The sequence below is a fragment of the Onychomys torridus genome, chromosome 8 (assembly GCF_903995425.1).
Source record: "Onychomys torridus chromosome 8, mOncTor1.1, whole genome shotgun sequence".
NCBI classification, from domain to species: Eukaryota; Metazoa; Chordata; class Mammalia; order Rodentia; family Cricetidae; genus Onychomys; species Onychomys torridus.
This window is the reverse complement of record NC_050450.1, coordinates 56,678,071-56,699,428: the sequence shown is the minus strand read 5'-3', so window position 1 is coordinate 56,699,428 and position 21,358 is coordinate 56,678,071. Positions and strand designations below refer to the sequence as shown.

Genomic DNA, 21,358 nt, shown 5'->3' with positions numbered 1-21,358 from the left:
AGCTCAGATTGCTGCCCAGCTCAGTCCTCCTGCACCCCACAGAGGCAAGATAGAGGCAGGCTTTCAGCAAGAAGCCATGGTAGGAGAAAAGGAGAACATTTTGAAGTCCATCCTTTCTGCCTTGTTCCTGTTTGGCAGGTACCTGAGCTGGGTGGATCTAATGTTCATGTTACACACAGAAACACATACACTTTGCTGAATCACATGAAACTAAGCTGCAGGCTGTGAATATTGTGTTTTGAATGCATTCATGTGTTACTTATCAACAGGGGAAATGCATCCTAAGTTATGCTGTAGGAGCTGGGCATGATGGTGCATGCTTTTAATCCCAGCACTCGGGAGGCAGAGGCAGGCAGATCTCTGTGAGTTCGAGGCCGGCCTGGTCTACAAAGCAAGTTCCAGGACAGCCAGGGCTGTTAAATAGAGAAACCCTGTCTCAAACAAACAATATGCTTAGGAAATGCATCCTCAGAATACAGTGTGGGAAATCCATCACTAGACGATTTGGTGGTCATGCAGACATCTCAGCACACTAACATGAGCACAAGGTGCAGGAGGCCGCTGCTGGCACAACACGGTATGCTGCCTGACAGCAAACATTTCCTTATAAGTAGAAGGAATGCACGCCATACTAATATTAAAAGTAGAATATAATAAATCCTTAAGCCAATAACAGTGACACAAGTCACTTATTGTCATTATGAAGGTATTATCACTCTATGTAATTATGCATTCTGTCCTTTCAATGTTGGGTAGCACACCTGCATCATCACAAATGCATGAGTAATGTGGTATGCTCCAGCTGTGTGACAGCCAGGTCACTGGGTGATAGTAATTTTTCAGCTCCATTGTAATGCTACAGGACTGCCATGGTATCTCCATTTCATCATCAATGGGAACACCATTCAATACACGCCTGCATTCCATTGAACCATAGGAACCATAATAAGGTATTAGCAAGCGTGCACCTATGTTTTGTTGTAGTTTTGCTTTGCTTGAGACAGACTCTCTCTATGTAACCCTGGTTGGCTTGGAGCTCGTTATATAGCCAAACTGTCTTCAAACTCATGAAATCCTCCTGCCTCTGCCCCCCAGGTGCTGGGATTTAACAAGTGTGTATCTCTTATGACCAAGGACATTCTCTCCATTGATGGTATAGTTGTCACACCTACGAATTAACAATATTCTTCAGCTATGCCCATGGGATACAATCTTGTTGGGTACTTCCTATGTGTCTGGCTCCACACCTGCCCCATTCTTCAGGGACCTTCTCTGGAAAGGGAACACTCGGAATTAATTTATGAATAAAGCCCCTCCAGGTACTAACATTCCAAGATTTTGTTCAGGAATGATGTGGGGGAGGTTTGCCTTCCCTAGAAAGTTGTAGATGAGAACCTAATTGCTAGTAATATGGAAACACGAGACTCCTGAGGCCAATCCCTCTCCCACAGCTGTGTGCAGGCCTCAGAGGCACCTGACCACAGCAGGAACATGCGTATCCGAGAGAAACACTAGAACACTCTCAACCTGCTCAAATACAATCCTAGAAGCCTAGGAACCTGTCACAACAGCACTCAGATCATTATATCCAGGAACTTCACATAGACACTGGACCCTTACACTGGAGGGTAAAAATGTACAGCTATTCCTTTATTCGATCAACTCACAACTTCCCACTAGGAGGTTCACAAACACATGTCTATTGAGTTCCCAGTAAATGAATAATCCTGCAACAGGAGAGGTGAAGAAGAGTCCCTTCATCCTGAGAGTGTGAGGCTGGGGTGCAGGCAGCCATGCTGTGGAGCAGCCCAGGGAGCCAGCAAGCCTTCCTCACTGCAAAGGTCTGGCCTGGCTCCCTTCTCTCACTTTGAAGAGAGGGGAGGAACACATGCCACCCACTGAGGCAGGCTCTGGCTGTTGCCCACTCAGATGGCACAGCCAGGAGGACTCACTAGATTGTTGGGAACCAGCCACTCGGTGCAGCATTTAGTCAGATGCCAGCTCTGTGGGAATCCACCCTGACAAACCAACAGGTCTACATTTACCCCTGTTGTACATGCTGCTCCTAGGGGACAGAACACCAACCCCAAAGCTATTGCCTCCACCTGGCTCCTGCTGTTCCTTCCACCAGGAGGTTCCCTGACTAAGAGGGAGCTGAAGACACACACTCCTGTTGGCAGCAGAGGAAAGGGAAAGGTCCCTGAAAACTCACCAGAGAAAAACAAAATGCACAGATGGGCATGGGGGTGCCAGGGTGTAAACCTAGCACTCTGGGAAGCTCAGGTGGAAAGATGGTGAGTTTGAGTCCAGCTTGGGCTACCTGGCAAGTTCCAGACTGGTCTTGTCTATGTAGTAAGACCTTGTCTCAAACAAAACAACAACAACAACAAACAAGCAACCAAATGAAAAGCAAAAGAACAAGGAAACAGAGGTATATGATAAGATTGTGATATCCAAAGATGCTTATAATGTTATCTCTATAGTTCAGTAGACTCTAGTTCCTTAAGAAGTGAATTTTAGTATATGTGCTGTACTGACTGCTTCCAGAGGTCCTGAGTTCAATTCCCAACAACCACATGGTGGCTCACAACCATCGGTAATGAGATCTGGTGCCCTCTTCTGGTCTTCAGTCATATATGCTGTATACATAATAAATAAATAAATCTTTAAAAAAAAAAAAAGAAGTGAATCTTAACTTCCCTGTCCTTAAACTGAGGGATGCCAATAACTGTGACAGTCAGTGAGTTACCGTGGAAGTGGCCTGATACAGCTTCCAAACCTGGGTCACGAATGGCAAGGCAGGGCCTCTCTCCTCCTCCACCCGGAGTCTGCCTTGGTGTGAGGAGGTCCAAGACACATAGAGAAGAATCGGTAGGCACTCCAATCCACAGTCCTGCTCTCCAGATGTTTTTATCTTCCCAGCTGAGGCTGCACCAAATGCTGAACACATCACTGACACACAGACACCGTTCCACTACACCAGACCAAACCCCCGACACCCCCATAATTAAGGAAGTAGCTAACATCATACAGCACTACATTTGAGGGCAGTTTCTTTCCCAGCCATAATGTGTGGCACATACACACTAGGCACTGTGACCGAAACACTGACAGAGACCAGGCCACATGACTGGAAGCAACAGTGCCATGAGTTCAGCCAAGTCTGTGAGGAAACTCAGAAAGAAATGGTGCCATGCACGAGGCAACTAAGATAATGGCAGCAATTCAGAGGTAGAAGAACCCCTAGAGACCGCCCATCCTATGCTCACTTACTCAAGCAAGACCCTTCCTTATCTAGCAGATGCAACCACAAGAAACTCTGCTCGGTGCTGTGGTAGACTCAAAGATGACTGATACATCCACTGTCCTTTGCAAACAATGGGCTCCACTGATGCTGACACGATGATGTCACCGCTTTCTGAGGACCTGAACAATCACAACAGCACACCAGGCATACCCCTGCCTCCAGAGCTTTGCACTTGCTGTTCCCTCTGTCTTCTCCTGGATTCCTGCTGGTTCACCCCTGCTCCTCTTTCTAGTCTTTCTATCATGCTGTCTATGAGGACTCCTGGCAGGTCCCATTTCCAGTACTTCATTCCACATCTCCATCAACAAGTCACACACCAGACATTTCTATTAGTTTGTTTTTATATGGGGTCTCACCATGTAGCCCTGGCTGTCCTGGAACTCACTATGTAGACCAAACTGGCCTCAAACTCCCAGAGATCTGCCTGTCTATGCTTCCAGAGTTCTGGGATTAAAGGCACACACTACCATGCCTGGCACATTTTAATTTTTCACTGAGCTTTCCATCTCTCACTCCTTGCAGCCTTATTTAGAAGAGTGATGACTTCACCATTAAGAGCACCTACTGCCTTTGCAGAGGACCTGGGTTCAGTTCCCTGCACCCACAACTATCTGTAAGTCCAGTTCCAGATGATTTAACATCCTTTTCTAATCTCCATGGACACCATGTGCACATATAATGCACAGACAAAATGCCCATACATATGAAACAAACAAGTTTTTGTTTGTTTGTTTGTTTTTTTAAGAATGTAAGCACGAGGGGCCAGAGAGATGGCTCAATGGTTAAAAGCACTGGCTGCTCTTGCCAAGGACCCAGGTTCAGTCCCAGCATCTACATGGAGGTACACTACTGTCTGTAACTCCAGTTCCAGGGGAATCTAATGCTCTCTTCTGGTCTCTTTGGTCAGTTCATGCACATGGTACACATACATCCATGCAGGTAAACACTCATATACATAAAACAAAAATAATTAAATTCTTTTATTAGAAAAAGAATGTCAGCAGTGGTGGTACACGCCTGTAATCCCAGCACTCTGGAGGCAGAGGCAGGCGGATCTCTGAGAGTTAGAGATCAGCCTGGTCTACGGGATGAGTTCCAGGACAGCCAGGGTTGTTACACAGAGAAATCCTCTCTCAAAACCCCCCTACATACAGAAGAAGAAGAAGAAGAAGAAGAAGAAGAAGAAGAAGAAGAAGAAGAAGAAGAAAAGAAAAGGAAAGGAAAGGAAAGGAAAGGAAAGGAAAGGAAAGGAAAGGAAAGGAAAGGAAAGGAAAGAAAAGAAAAGAAAAGAAAAGAAAAGAAAAGAATGTTAGTACCAGGTGCCCATGCCTGGCACATTTACTGAATGTATGTATAGATGGATGTATGAATGGATGGATGGTTGTATGTATGTATGTATGTATGTATGTATGTATGTATGTATAAATGGATGGATGGATACAACAACAAAGAAGTCCAAAAGAAGACAAGAGAGGATGGAAACTGAGGTTGAGACACCGCTTTTCTTACCTGGGTCATAAAGTCAGAGCCACGGTCTAGGGACAGCAAGGACTTAACTGGACTTGGAAGGCCCCTCAGGCTGAAACTGAATCTTGAAACCAAACGTAAACTTTCATGCATCCTGCTCCTCTCATCTCCTGGAAGCCCACAGACACCTGTGGAAAGTGCCGTCTTTGCAACTACAGCCCAAGCATTACAAGGGAAAGGCAGACAGCGAGGACATGAGCACCTCACCCCAGCGTCTGTGGTCGCCACCAAAGATGACGCCAGGTGCAGACAATGAGTCACAGATTTTGAGGAAGCAGATTTCCAAGAGGCTGACACTTGAGAGGAAAGAACAGAAAACCATGTCATGCAAGCGTGAGGTGTCACTGGGGGAGGGGTAAGGGAATGCAAAGGAGGCAAGGTATAGTGAGGACGGAAGTGAGGACCCCCAATAAGAATGCACGTGCTACGTTGTGAGCGTGTTACAAAAGCAAGGCTTGAGAAGGATGTGGGGGACACCTCGGAGGCCCTGCCAGGCTGTTTCCAAAGTCCAAAGCAGGAGATGTCCACCCCTGGCAGTTGAAGGTGCTTGCATAAAGTCAGATCTCCATTGGCAGCGGTTTCCTCAAGGAGACTGGCTGCCTTAGCACACAGTGGGGGTCAAGAGCGGTTTATTAAGCCCATAGGAAACGTATATCTAGGGCCTATGACAGTGGTTCTCAACCTTCCTAATGCTGCGACCCTTTAATACAGTTGTGGTGACCCCCAACTATAAAATTATGCCATTGTTACTTCACAACTGTAATTTTGCTACTGCTGTGAATTGTAAGGTAAATATTTTGGGAGATAGAGGTTTGTCAAAGGGGTTGTGAGTCATAGGTTGAGAACTGCTAGTCTATCACATTATGAACTTCCCAAGGCATTGAGAGCTCAAAATTTCACAAACCTCATGGATGGGGGAAGGGTGGACCCTGAGTGGTTATCACGTAATGTCTCAGGAGCAACAATAAAAATTCCAAAAAAGACAAACAACCCTGCAGAAAAATAGGCAAAGTACTTGAGCCTATACTTTGAGAAAGCAGTTAGCAGTTGGCCTCTAAATACACGAAGAGGCAGTTAATTTCATTAACCATAAGGAAATGCAAATTAAAACCGTAATTTGGTGCCGCTACACACCCAGAAGAATGGCTGTAGTTAAGGTCGAAAACGGTGTCTGTGAGGACTCGGAGCCACACGAACTCACAGCTGCTGGTGGGAATGCAGTCTGGGAAGATGACTTCCACACAGAAACCCCCTCAGTGGCGCTGCTACAGATCACCCCGTCCTGGGCTTAGGACACAGCCAGAAAGCACAGGAAAAGGCATCCAAAATGGCCTTCAAACTGGAAACAGCGTTAAATGTTTAGGTGTCCCAGTGGGGTTCACTACAGGGGAGATGCAGGAAGGGCAGCCAGGCTGGAGAATGTACACTGGCCAAGACTCTACAGAGGAGGCGCTTCTAGAAAGGAGAATGGATCTCAGAAAGGCAAGGGTGGCAGGCTATCATTCCTATAAGGAGCCATCAGCCATTTGATGCCTTTAAAGCAGTGTTCTCAACCTATGTGTCATTATCCCTTTAGCAAACCTCTGTCTCCAAAAATATTTACATTATGATTCATAACAATGACAAAATTACATGTAGCAATGGAAATAATTTTACAGTTGAGGAACTGTATTAAAGGGCCACAGGAAGGTTGAGGACCACTGGCCTAAAGGCTAAAGCATGGCATGGACACTTTAGATGAAGTGTCTGGGCTGGGGTGGTAGGCTGCGGATGGTCTCTGATGACAGATTAAGAACAGAAGGGCTTATATAAGGGCCGTGTGGAGCCATTGCTGAAGTCCGACCTGGTGAATGACACACTCCACTGACTAGGGATGTGAAGCTCGTAGGAGCCACAGGGTCTGAGGGAGAGGGTCTGATAAAAGGGATCTGAAGTGGTGGGGATGAAATCCAGGACCCTTGGCATGCTAGGCAAACACTCTACCCCTGAGCAGCCTTCAGGACCTGCTGTTTGTATTCAACTATGGGCTGTAAGTGTGGACACATTCATCTGGCACAAATAAAGCAAAGGAACCACTGCTGGGCGTCTGTAAGACTGGAGAAAACGACGGATGTGTAAGAGAAAGTGAGATAAAAGGCAGACAGAGGGGCAAGGTAGAATCCTGCGAATCCACCAGCCCCCAGGAATGTACTCTTAAAAGGCAGTGGCTGAACGCATAGATGGGAATCCTGGAACTCCAGTGGCTAGAAGCGATTTGTTGATTTAAAACAGGTAACAAAACAAAGCAAACTGCTACAAAACAAGGCTCCCGAATTGTAGCAAGTCTTGTAACAGTCGATGATGCTATAAACAAACATGATCCTGACAGTAGCTCCTTTGCTGACTTGGGAAACTCACCCAGCAGGTTGGACAGCTTTATCTATAGGGACGTCTATTATAAGACGCCAGAGACCTCTGCTGTTGGACCTGTGTGGAGTGCCATCCTTTTAAAAAGTGCTAAGATATACAAAACATGAAATGTCATTGTTCCGCACATACAATGTACAGCTCAGTTGCATAAAGTGTTTTCATAGCATGTACCGCCATCCCTCCTCTCCAGCCCCTACACATTTTCATCATCCTGTACCATAATACCATACATGGCATATATTAACTCTGTTTCCCTCCCTCTCGGCTACTGGCCATCTCCTTCCCATCCCTCTGGCATTGACAGGTGTCAGAAGCTCACATAAACGGAAGCAAACCGTATTCATTCTTCTGTTTGGCTTATTTCATGTAGTATTATGAATTTGATGCTCATCCATGTTATAATAGGTGTTAGAACTGCACTCCTTCTTAAGGCTGAAGAATATTCCACTGTACATATATAATGTATACATTTGTCTACCAATGGACACTTGAGATGATTCTATCTTTTGGCACAACATGTCATTTTTGATGTGTGTATGATGTATTGTGGATGTAAGTGAGCATGTTTGTGTGTAAGTGTACACATGAACAAGCCACGGCACATGTGTGGAGGTCATGGGGTAACCTCAGGTTTGGTCCTCACCTTCCACCTTTTATCTGAGACAGGGCTTCTTCACTGTAATTGCTGAATACACCAGGCTAGTCCCTGAGCTTCTGGGTTTCACCTCCCAGTAGTTGGGTTGGGATTACAGATGTGCCTGGGGTTTCACAGATTCTGGGATTTAAACTTAATTTCTCATGCTTATGCAGCAAGTACCTTACCCAATGAGCCATCTCTCTGACACACGTGTCATTTTTTTATTGACAGTTTTCAATGGGGCTTTCAAGGCATGTGTGTTCCATGGCAGAAGCAGTGAAGTTTATGGCAGTGGGGATTCACTCAACTGAGTAGATTTCAAATATGGCTGAGATTCCAACTTGCCCTTCCATACCCGCTCTTTTCTCCTCTAACAATAACTTTTAGAAACTCTATGTTCCATTTCCCTTGTGCTCTTGTGTGGTCCTTGGAGTGTGAGCAGACACAGATGAACAGGATTTCCAAAGCATGTGCTATCAAAGGAGTCACATCCTCCCCTCCCCTGCCCTCCTCTCAATGGCCAGCCAGAAGATGTCACGGCAGCCACTAAGGCAGCCATCCTAGACCACGATGAAAGCCACATGCAGAGGAGAGAAAGAGCCACGGGACAGAAGGAACCTTGGTTCCTGGCCTGCGAGGCTGTCTGTCCTTGGCTCACTTTCACTCTGCCGTTACATGAGAGGGGATCAAACTTGTGTGTTTAAGCCATTGGCAGTATGGTTCTCTTCCAATACAACAGACCAACCAGTGTGCTGACGTCTCTGTCCAGGCCGAGTCAGAAAACGAGTGTTTTTGTTTATCTGTTACTGTGTTGTTTGCATATAGACAATGGATTTTCCCCAAATTTATAGAGTAGGATGGATGGCATGGCCTTAAAATGAAGACCATACTGTGTATCCAAAATTCCCTTGTAGGAGGACACCTCATAAAAGACCTCCAGAGAGGTGGCTTCAACTTTCTAGATGGATTGCTGCCTGTGTGTGACCTGTTCTAGAGGCCATAGTGACAGGGACTGAGGGATTTTCAGGTCAAGCATTCTTAGGCACATAGAGAGTTGGCCAGGCAGTACACTGAAGCAATTCCTTGTAGAAGAGTTCCTGTTTCAGTAACAGATTAGGGACCATCTGCCACTGACCAATCAAGTTACCATGGGAATAAATAACATTTCATGACTGCTTTTCCTCCCTCCAAGACAGCAAACACTTTGGCAAAACAGATGCTCCTACCTTTACCTCTGAGCTAATCTTAGGAGTGCTACGGCCCAGAGGGAGCCATCCCTATCTATGAAAACATGAGTGAGAGAGAAAGGAATGGATGACATTCTCTGAAGAGGCTGAGCTCTAGACCCAAGGTGGGAGTGTGGCCATTACTGAATGGTGACCCTAGCCCCAAGTCCTTCAGCATCCCCTCAGAGGAGCCTACGGACTGTAGAATTTAGCCTTGGTGTACAAAAGGCATTCTCAGGTAGCTGCATCCATCTCAGAGGGCAGCTCAGAGCCTTAGGCCAAAGTGGGACATAAAGGAAGGAATGGCAGTTGGTGACACCAAGGAGATGTCCGTATATGTTGCCTCACTGCATGGTCCATTGAGGGTTTGTGTCTATCAACTTCTCCACATCCCCACTATCTTGTGCATGTGGCTCAGGCACCTTCCAGAACAAACTTTTCACACAGCTCCAAATAGTTCACATAGTTTGGGCCTGAGCTGAGCCCCACAAGTTCAGAACTGTGTTTTCTTGTCACCTGCAGCTGATTCAACCCTGCTTTTCATTTTCCTCCATGCCCTCAGAGCAGCTTCTGTCTTTCTCAAGTAGGAGGTGTTTTGTTTTGTTGTGTTTTTTGGTACATCTAAAACTCATGGTAATCCCCCTGCCTCAGATTCCCAAGTACTGGGTTCACCAGTATGTGTCATCACAGCCAGTGAGTGGGTATTTTTATTAGCAAATCCTTTAAAGGGTCACACCCTTTTCACTGTTGGTTTTCATTTACCGTTCATAGCAAATGTTCTTACACAAACCAATATTCTCACATCATAACCCACAGTCCAGCATGTCACTGTCATAGGCTTTCACACCACAGCCCTTAAGCTGGGTGGTTCATATAGTCCATCCTTCCTCTGGTGAGTTCAGAGAAATAATGCACCTTAAAAACCAGCCTTGTATCTTTAAAATTGAGCTGTGGGGTGTGCCTCTCACTACAGAGAAATGTGGAGGGCATTCCTATCCCTTTGGCCAAGAAGACCTAAAGAACCTTCCAAGATCTTTCCAGAGACTTGCATTGGGGCCTGGGGACAATAAGGGGCTCTGGACACAAGCTCATGTTCTTGTAGGTAACATAGCAATGGGTCCAAGCAAATGATTGGATGCCCTAGAATCTGTCATGTTCCAGGAGGAGACAGGAAGACCCTACCATATGGCTCCTCAGGCCATATAAGCATGTATGCACAGAGGAGGTTGCACCCTCCATCTAGGTGAACCCCAAATCAGAAATGGGAGTTTGGCTTTCTGGGGGTTTTTCCATGGACCACTCCTTCCCAGAGAGAGGTCTCCTTCCTCTCCAAAGCACAGCTCCCCTTCAGAAAAACGAAGTGGGGACTAGCACACACATGATGACCTCAGTTTGGATCCTCAGGACACATGTGAAAAGGTTGGGCACAACAGCCTGCAATCCCAGTGTGGAAAGTGGGGGAGAGGGTGCGGGGACAGGAGGATGCTGGAGGTCACTGGCCAGCTCATCTTGCTGGATTAGTGAGGTCCAGGTTCTGTGTGAGATCCTGTCCTGAAAAGAAATGGTATGGAAAAAATAATAGAGGAAGACACTGGACATTGACCACCGGATTCCACAAGTATGTGGGCATGCACATACCCCAGACACCTGTATGCATACACACATACAAACACATACACATGCACATACTAAACACAGCAAGAAGGGAGGGAGGGAGGGAGGAAAGAGAGGAGGAAGAGGGGGGAAATAAGAAGCAAAGAAAAATAAGAATCCTGTCCTTCCTCATGCTGGTTCCTGGTCTCCTCTTGGAGTCAGAGAAGGAAGCTTGTTCCTTGTGTCATCCTAAAGGGTCCCCATCACTCTACAGGGCTGTGTCTCTAAAAAGCGCTTTGTGGTTTTGCAAGTTATAAAGGGCAGTATGTAAAATAATCCTAATTATTTATTGTATTTTCTTCTCACGTGGTCTTCCTCTCCCTTGACCCATCCTAGGTCAGGTAGGCCGGACACCCTAGAGATGTCTGAAGAAGCCCCCAGACCATTTCTTGTTTCACTCCTCCTGAAAACACTGCTCCCAGTTGCCCTGCAGCTTCCTGGGTAGGGGACAGGAAGCTTCTAGGCCATGTCAACACTGTGTTGCAAACAGACACTTCCCCAGTCTCCTGTACACAAGCTGTCACAGACTGGGGCTTGTCAGGGCTTGGGGAGAGGCTTCCCCCCACTCCACCCACCCTCTGCTGATGTGGATTGGACTAAGAAGTGCAAGAGGGCCCCGGAAGGATCAGCACCTACAGTTTGTCAGAGCTCCTGGGGTCTGAAACAGTCCCAGGGGACATCTGCCTTGTCCTGTTCCAGAAAGGCACAGACACAGGTACCCGAACCTGTCAGCTACTCTCACAAAGGCAGTGAGATGCTTGAAAGGAAGAGCCCCCTGGGAGAGTTCAGTGAACGCCTCCCCACTGGGAGAGTTCAGATATGGGCAGTTCAGCCTACTCATCAGCCTCCATGGCTGAGGCTCCTGTCTTCCTGGGCTGGCTGCTTCACAGGGCAGTCATAGCCTCAGCTACCACTGACTGAGCACGGCCAAGTGCCAGCCCTGCCAAAGCACTGGGGACTCAGGAGTGGAAAAAGTGCCAGAAAACATTATTTACTAGGAAAGGCGGGAGGGAGGTGGAAAGAGCACATTAAGTCTTGGGTGGGGGACCAAGCTTGAGAGGACAAGGCTTCCTAAAAAAAAAAACACAGTAGGACTCTACTCTATCCCAAGGAAGACCAAGGACATTTCCCCAAAGTGGGATGTCCTCAAAGGGTTCTGGCTGCAGTAATAAAGGTTTTGTGACTCCTAATGGATAAAGGAAGAGCCTGTGACAAAAGCCCTCCACAGGTGCACAGTGAAGAAAACTCAAGTGCACATCAGAGGAAGGGATGGAGACATAGAAGAATCAGGGAGTGAGGGAGCATCATCACGACTGGACAGAGTGGAGAGAAACGGATGCCGGGCAGAGATGACGCCAGGATTTCAGAACTGGAGCTGAGCTGCAGAACGGACAGAAATGGGGAAGTCCGCAGAGGAAGTGTGCTAGGTCCCAGATGTGTCTTCGCAGGGAGATGGTGCATCCAAGGGAAAACAGACAAGATGCCTGTGGAGACCACGGTTGGAATGAGAAAGAGAAGGAAGTATATCCAGGGAGAGAGAGGACCAAGGCCAGAAAAGAACTGGCTGGCTAGAGACCTGAGCAGGAAGGGGAAAACTCCAGTCCACAGCAGATGGCATCAAATTTCCATAGAAACTTCCAAGAAGTGCGACTCAGTGGTACATGCTTGTAATTCCAGGAGGGTCACAAGTTAGGGTCGCTTTTGAGGGAACTGCCCAGTTTTAGGGTTCGTTGCCTCTATATTTAAGTTAGGTTTTCGTAACAATCACTTTTTATGAAGTTCTGTGTTTTTGTTTTGTTTTGTTTTTTAAGACAGTATTGCTATGTAGCCTGGAAGAGATGGTAATATAGAAAGGGAGGAAGGGAGGGAGGGACAGAGGGAGGGAGGGAGGAAGGAAGAAAGGAAAGGAGGGAAGGGAGGGAGGGAGGCCCAGGGGAGATGCAGGCAAGAAAGAGGCCATTGGAATTTGCCAAAATACAATCAACATCACTGTAGATGGAAGCATCCAATCAAGACTTGACTCACAGTAAGGACTGCCACAACTGTGGCTTGAGAAGGGACTTATATTCTTGGGGAGTCTTGTCATAAGGGACACCAGGAGGGGAGGAACAGGTTCTTTCTGCTGCACTGTCAGATCTCCCACAAGGCTGCATCCAGAGAGCAGCCCAGGAACTTCCAGGTCAGATCTGGAGTCAACTGGTCCAGGAGTTGACAGGCTCAGAGAGATGAGGAGGACACTTTGTGACAGAGATTAACCGTCACATATGTTCCCTCTAGTAGCCAGAGTGTCTGTCACACCACAGCCCTATAATCCCCCAGCATAGTCATTGGCCAAGGCTCTGAGCATTTGGTTTTCTCAAAATGAATCTCCTAAGATGTCAGTACGGAAATGGATGTGAAATGCAAAGGCTTATGAAATATTGGCTTGAAAGTCTCACATTCAAGAGGCCATTCACACCTGGCTCACCCTGGAGGTTGTGTGGCCACCATGGAGGTTACGTGACCACCAGTGACAGTTAGATGGATTCTGACCAGATGACTTTTGGCAGGACTTAGTATGTCTTAGGAAGCAAAGCACAGAAGACCCCACGCAGAGTCCACACCCCAAGCTTGGGCTGTGACACTATCTAGTCTCCAGTCCGGGGGTCACCGTGGACAGTGATGTTTTCTAACAGCCAGGAGGAACACACTGAGAAGCAGAGATGTGGGACTTTTGAGAGAACTGCCCAGCTTTAGGACTTTGTTCCCTCACGACCACTAAACTTCTTACATTCAAATGATGCTTTTCAGAACAATCAATTGAAAAAAGATGTTTGTGAAGTATTCTTGCTATGTGGCTTAGGCTGGTCTCAAACTCACGGCAACTCTCATACAGGCGATCACCACCACTCCCAGACAGAACAATCCTGTGCACCATTGGTCAGATGCCATCATTAGGAGTGAGAGGAGAGGTATCTCGCACTCACTCTCACAGCTATCACGGCATTTTCCCTAAACCCTTCCACCACTGGGAAGATCTCTGTCAACATACGACCTGTTCCGACTTTCTCTGAGACCTTCCCTGAAGTGAGCTGAACTCGATTCTCTTTTCATTTCCTCTCACTGAGCCTGTTCCCGTCCTGTTCACCTTTTCCAAAGGATGCTGAAGATGGTGGCACCTCGCTCATCTCTATTTAGAGAAAATCTTCTGCTTTTAAGATAATTTTATAACACATTGTCATTACCTCCCCATGCCGTCCCCCACCCCAGCCCCTCCCAGTTACCTTTCTCTGAAGCTGACAGGGCTGAATTGCTCTCAGAGGGATCTGCCTGGCTTCCTGTAGAAATGACTTTCGCATAAACTGAAGGGCATGTAAAGTGAATGCTCAGTGGCTGACGGTCAAGAACCAGAGATGACTCTCCGGTGTCAGCTCTGGGCGGCTGTGCACCTAAGAGAACTAAAAAGTAGAGGAGAGAAGGGTGTGGAAAGTGGGAAGCCGGGGATCCAGCCACAGAGGACCACAGCAGCAGGGCAGTCCTCACACCTGTCGAAGGACAGACCACTGTCTGCTCTGCAAGGTGCTCCAGGGTGCAAGAGATGAAGAGCTTCCCAGCTTACCCTGCAAAGCCGCATACTGGAACTTCTGGACAGCAGTGAGGGCAGGCTCACAGTGTGCTGGGGTAACTTGAACCATAGACGGTCCCCCAAGGTATGCAAACCCTAAAGGCTTGGTCTCTCTCTCTCTTAAAGGGTGATGGTACTTTTAAGAAGTGGGAGCTAATAAGAGGTCTTTACATTACTGTATTGTGCCTGTGCAGAAGACTGAAAGACTCCAGGGTGTCTGTCTGTCTGTCTGTCGTCTGTCTTTCTCTGTCTTCCCAGTTATGATGTAAGCAGTTTCACTCTGTTTCATGGCAGCCATGCCCCATTCTCTCACAGCAATGAAGCCAGCCCATAGACTGAAAGTTCCAAAACTCAGAATCAGCCTTTGCTCTACAACTCAGGTATTTCAGGTGTCTGACAGTGCTGGGAAGCCACCATGCTAAGTACAGATGCAAACCTCCTAAAGAGGCTCTCATGGAGCAAACCTGGTACTGTATTTAAAATAATGATTGAATTCAGTCCAGAAATGCAAAGAAGCCTCAATGTGGGGAAGTTAAGACTATGTCATACAAACCCATGCCGAGGTGAAAGAATGCAAGAATTTTCTGCTATCTGTTTAAAGATATATTTGACAGCCTTAATATTGACAGCAATTGAAGAAAACATCTTTCAAGCAACTTGCTTGGCCACTAATGCATCACAACCACAAAGAAAGGAAGTCTTAAAGACAAGCCACTCTCCAGGAGCACAGCTCTGTAGACATGAGGTGCAAAGAATGGCAGCAGCCATGTCTCCTCTGTCCCCAGTCCTGGCCATAAACCTGGTCCCCTGGTTGGGGGGCAGAGTGGAAAGCGCTTCATGTCAGCACTCTCCTAGCATAAGGCAATGCTCACTCACTATCTTGGAAATAGGTTGAAATCAAATATTCACAAGTCATCAGAAGCCAGTATCTGGACATGGCAGCACACGCCTGTAATCCCAGCTCTCAGGAGATGGAGGCAGGAGGAGTATGCCTTAGAGGCCAGTCAGAGCCACATAGTGAGATCCCACATTAAAAAATAAAATCCAGAAGAGGTCCTTAGTGTGAGATCATGAAGTTGAGTAATCCCCTGACACATGCCTCAAAATCTCACTACAGAGTCACGTAGGTGGTTCCCCAAGTGCTCTCTGAAGTATTCATTACCCATCGCCACCTGCAGCTTGCCTCTGCTAACAGCTGCCTTCCTGGGGAGCCTCACTGCACAGGGGTGATTGTGTTTTCTAGAACATAGCTTACTAAGCCAGGCTCTTTCCTGGACTATAGAAGTCTAAGAAGACCTTGGAGTTTTATGTAAAAGAGACTCTGTGTGTGTTTGTGTGTGTGTGTGTGTGTTTGTGTGTGTGTGTGTGTGTGTGTGTGCATTTGTGTGTGTGTTCACATATACATGTGTGTTTACCTTTTCATCAGTGTTCCAAAGGGGCCCGCTACCTAGACTAATGGTTCTCAATCTGTGAGTCTTGCCCCTGTATGGGAGGTTTTGAATGACCCTCTCACAGGAGTCATCTAAGACCATTGGAAAATACAGATATTTACATTATGATTCATAACAGTAGCAAAATTACAGTTATGAAGCAGCAATGAAGATAATTTTATGATGGTGGGGGGGCGGTTCACCACAACTTGAACAGCCATATTAAAGGGTCGCAGCATTAGGAAGGTTGACAGCCACTGCCCTAGAGAGTATTTGAAACTCTTCTGGAAGAACTGTAGGTGTAGACGACGTGATCTAAGAAATGCAGAAAACCCCAAGTGGAGGTTGGCCACGTCGACCAGGTTGGGTGGAAGTGGCTGTGTGAAGATTTGCCTGACAAGAGCCTACACCACGAAGCCACACAGGAACACTCAACCAGATGCCCAGCCATATGGATGTCAGGGTTCTAGGAAGACAGCTTTGGATGGAGAAGTGGGAGCTGGCGAAGAGCCTTATTACATGATATAGAGAATCAAGAGCTGGGGTTCTGAACTGGGCAAGAACACAGTTCCCAAGAGGGACTGGATAAAGGCATGGCTACAATGGGTAGAATTTCCCATGGCTAGAGAGACCCTGAGCTCCAAAGGGTCTGGAGTGGGACATGCTCTCCAGCAATGAACAGAGAAAAAGAAGAGAGAGCCTTCCCCCACCGCAATGGTATTTAAGATCTCAATGTTCACAAACTGCCCCCTTGGGATAAGGGAAAAGGAGGAGCATGGAAAGAATCCTTGGTCCATGTCAGATGTGGAACCAAGTCGCTACATTCAGTTGTGACATCTAATTTCAGAAGGAGGAAACCCCTCATGATTACATATACAGCCTGAGCTGTTGGGGGACAGATTCATGAGGGAAGATATCCACAGAGCCATAAGCAGGTATCTGGCAAAAGTTCCTCTTATTATTATGAGTATTCTTTTCTTTTATTGCATATCTCTCAGGTCTCAAGTAAAGTCTGACACAGTCCTAAACCCTAAACTCCCTTTCTGTAATCCCACAGCATCATGTAATTCTCACACTTAGAATGAGATGATCTCTGTGCTGGGTGTCCTGAACCACTAGACCACATCTCCTTGGAGGCAGGAGCAAGGCCTGCCTTCCTGTGTCTTCTGAGCCTGGTCCATGGCTGTATGCTGAACATGTTCCACAGCAAAGTCCTGACAACTATGGAAGGTTAGGCAGGATCAAATGCCACACGGCTGCCATATCAACAGGGGAAATGACACTCAGAGAGGCATCTGATTGTAATCAAGGCTTTGAGGCTACTGTGGAGGAATGAGGTAGAAACAGGACCACTAGGCTGGAATCCACCCTCATTCCTCACATCCCAGCCCTGTCCCCACCCACCATGAAGAAACCACACAAGCTCATTTGCCTAGGTCAACACAATAACAAGACTCCAGAGGACATGAAAATGAAAAGCACAACTGTCTCTAGCTTCCCCACCCTGCTGACCCCGACACTATCCTGCATCTAAGCAGCATCTACTGGGGCTGTGCATGGAGGGCTTCTTGTGTGAGACCCCAGGGAGCCTCAGCTTGAAGTGGTGACAGCTTGAAGCCACACTGACCATGAACAGGTCATAGCTATGTTAGTCTCTGGGAAGTCCCCGTGGGCCAAGGCAGTCAGTGCTATCCTGGGAGGCCGTAGAGGACAGTAGCTTAGTGTTGCAGGTTGAGAGCAGAGGTTGGGGGAGACTCTGGAAGATGGAGCTTGAAGTGTCCACTGAGGGAGGAATTTCCAGTACACCAGGTGGGCAGGGAAAGGGAAGAGCAATCTGGGGAGAAGAAACAGAATCTTCAGAGCTGACTGAGCATCACAAGAGGAAGCAGGAAGGTGGACCTAGGCTGGGGGCAGGAGAACTTGGTACCCCTCTGCAGGCTTTATGCTGAAAAGCAACTCATTCAGATTTAGGATCTCCCATCACCAGAGCAACACGATGCAGGAAGCCTCCTGAGGCCAAGCTCTACTGGCTAGAAGAATCTGGGTCCCAAATGACAGTTAGGAGACTCATGCTCTGAGCTACTAAAGTTATCTACTTTCTCATTTCTCATCCCCTTGTGATATTTATGCCTTGAACACCCAGAAGTCACCTAACATATAATTCCAATTATCCAAATTATCCATAATTCCAATTATGCCAGCCTTGGGGTAGGGGGAAATGCAAGGCAAGACACGTACTTGACAACCGCAGGCCACCACTGGAATTCGCCCCTCTCTGGTCAAGAGCAGTGCCAGAGTCAGGCCAGGTCTGGCATTTTCTGACTGAGTGGCTTCAGCACCCCGTTTCCTTATCTGTAAAGTGGGGGTGATGGCTCCAGCTATCTCAGTGTGGATATCAAGATGAAAGGGCACGGAGCGCTTAGCACGGTGTCCAATACACCACACAACCGTAGCCAAGGCAGGGAAAGTCACATAGAAGGATGAAAGAGAAGTGGTGTGGAAATATATCAGCAGCAGGCCCAGGGGGCAAAGGAGAAGGGCGGATTAGAACCAGTGGATCACATTCTCGAGAAGTTACTAAATCAGACCCGATGTGCTCTACTGAACAATGCAGCCAACACTGTCTTTAAAATGAGATACTATAGGGCCACGTGCATGCCTTTAAGCCCAGGTGAAAAGTAACTCAAAAAGCACTTGGGAGTAAGAGGTAGGCAGATCTCTGTAAGTTCAAGGCCATCCTGGTTTACTCAGTGAGTTTCAAGTCAGCTAAGGGGCTACACAGGGAGACTGTCTTAAAAATAAAACAAAGAAAAAAGAAAGAAAGAACCAATAACAACAACAACAACAAAAAAAAAAAACTAGATACCTCAAAAAGTTTGGTGCTTATGAGGTATGTTTTTAAATGTATGCAGAATAGGAGAATGACATAATTCTCTGTGTATACATGTACCTCTAAAACATTTCTGTAAAACATACCCTATACTTAACAGACTGCAAGCTGTCATTGATTGTAAAGATGCACCGTCATTTTGTGTGCTGACAAGGAAAAATACTGGGGCTTATTATAACTGTAATACGTTAGCTTCGGCATTGCTGAAATATGAAAGTGAAGTGGGGCATAGCAGAACTACCTGTAATCTCAACACTTAGAGTTCAAGGCCAGTCTCAGCTACATACTGAGCTGGAGGTCAGTGTGGGAGACAGCCTGAGACTGTCTCAGAGAACAAATAAACTGAGCAGGGGAGATGGCTTCTCTTCAAGCTTGACAACCTGAGTTTGTCCCCTGGAACTCACAGAGTAGGAAAGAGCCAACTCCCTCAGGTTGCCCTCTGACCTCCACATGTACCATGGCAAGCATGCACATGTACACTCACACTCACACCCACAAAATAAGTAATGAACGCTTTAATAATAATTGATCTATAGAAATAAAATGTGAACATACGACCATCTCCAAATTGAGGATATGTCCTTTTATGGCATATGCATCACTGTCCCATTCATCTATGCCAAATGTGAGAAGTACACCAGGCTACATACACACATATACATAGCTTATAGGTCAGCCCCTTGGTGGGGCCGAGCCTCTTTCAAGAAAAGGTGTTCTTTTGGCTTGTAAGAGCTTGGAACAAACATAAGTGAAGGTCTCCCGTGTAGCCCTCATTGCTCACCTGTCTCCTTTCATTTCCCACATGGCCCTGTAGAGCAGAAGTATATAGCCCATTTTACAAACAAGGAGACTGAGGCAGAGGGAGGTCATATGCCAGGGTCTGGCTGGAACTCAGGTCTCTATTCCATCTTACACATGGTTCCCAAGCAACAGCTCCACCCCTGGCTTAAGGACCTTATTTAAAATTTGGTTCACCTTGGACAGCTGTATTGTAGCGCTGGGGCCGAGACTCTCTTTCGGCAGGCATTGCAGGAACACATCACAATTCTGGAAACCCGACCTTACCGGGTGGTTCACAACAGTCAAAGAACGCTAAGTCCAAAGCTAAGGACAGCCATTCAGAAGAGGTCTTCAGGTGAGTTGGCCTGCTTTTAGCTCTCCAGTTGCCAAAAGCCACCCCTCCTCTCGCAGGAGGCTTAACTCACATCATACCACATCCTGCGGCTTTCATCTCGCCTTCCTTTTCCCTCTGAACAGCCTCCTTCCTCCTACTGTCCTGAACTTCTTGCATAGTTACCGCCACCACCCTCGGATGGGCCATCATGCCGGCGCTCGAGCACACACACGTGCAGGCTCACATACATTCATAATCTCATACACGCGTGTCTCCAGCGTGTAAACATTCTCTGACAGTGCCTAGGAAAGCAGCCGTGTCTGAGGGTCCAGGCTCACTAACATGGGGCAGCCCGAGGCTCGACGGAGGACAACGCCCAGGTCCTGATGCCAAAGGACTCCTGTTGCCCACGCTCTCCACAGAGTTCAGAGCCAGAGGACTGCAGGCTCCTTTACTCTAGAGCACAACGTGGCCTGTGACCCAGCAGGAGGCTGCGCACACACTTGGCCTCATAACTACTTCAATCTTGATAAACACTCCCGGGACGCCCCTTCTGCCTCTGGGACAACCCATGGGTTTTTAGCCCGGTGTCCCCAAGGTGGACTTTAACTGCGGAACTGGAAGATCGCCGACTGTCCAGCTTACCAGCTGCAGTTGGGGCACATTGCTCCAGGATGGTTCCAAACCGCTCTGGCTGTGCCTCTCACCCGTGCCCTCAGCACTCCCCCACGCCCCAATCAGCCCAGACACACACCTGCAGTCCCCGCCGGGCGCCGAGCCCCTTTCCAGCGAAGACTCCCTGCTGTTGGGGTGATGTCCAGACCACCGTGAGGCGGCTGGAGCTGGGCAGCAAGTCCCAGCATCTGCCCAGTCTCTACAACCCCGGGGGGGCGGGGCCTTCGGGGCGGGGCTTGGCAGGGGCGTGGTCTGGGCAGGGCTAGCCGCCCGGCCCGGCTCTCCCGCCCTCTGGTGGCCGGGTCGCGTTAGGCCGGTATCACTGACCCTTGCGTCCTAGGATTCAAAGCCACTGAGACGTTGTCCAGAGCTGGGACCCCGACTTGCCTAGGAACTACAGGCCCCGGCTGGTGTACCAGCACCGAGCATCACAGCCCCCCAAGAGTAAGGTGAGGTTCGGAGTGAGGGGGGCGGAAGAGCGTTTTGTCTGCGCAGGAGGGGTGGGTGGGGGCTTCGGGGAAGGAGGAGAAAGAGGAAGCTCGGATGAGCTGCTTCCTTCTCACATTGCGACCCAGCGCCCCACTTCCTCCTACTACTTCTATTTTTTCGGGTGCTCTTAACCCTTAAAAAACCTGCATCCCTGCTGTACTGATGAGCACTCTGACTATAGGAACCTTCCTCGAAACTTCCAACCAATCCAAACTTCCCAGCACTGCTTCCCCAGCCTCTGGTCCCATATGCCACCACCTCTTCACAGCACCAGAATCTTCTGCTCCTTCAACTGGGTCCCACTTTCCCAGGAGTAGGTCCAAAACTGACCACAAGGTCATACGTTATCGTTGGTCAAAAGCCACAGCTCTACCTGAAGGCCAATGTGAAAACCCAA

At 47.8% G+C, this 21,358-nt stretch overlaps 1 protein-coding gene across 2 annotated transcripts in view; it reads right to left on the bottom strand.

Moving 5' to 3' along the window:
- The window catches only part of Pik3r5 (phosphoinositide-3-kinase regulatory subunit 5), a 64,274-nt gene extending 43,594 nt beyond the window's left edge, over nt 1-20,680 (bottom strand). The window contains exon 1 of one of the 2 annotated variants that reach the window (XM_036198020.1): nt 20,552-20,680. The gene's annotated coding sequence lies outside the window, so the exon portion shown is untranslated. The remainder of the gene's footprint in view (nt 1-20,551) is intronic. The other variant, XM_036198022.1, reaches the window with a different exon arrangement.
- Between the last annotated feature and the right edge of the window lie 678 nt (nt 20,681-21,358).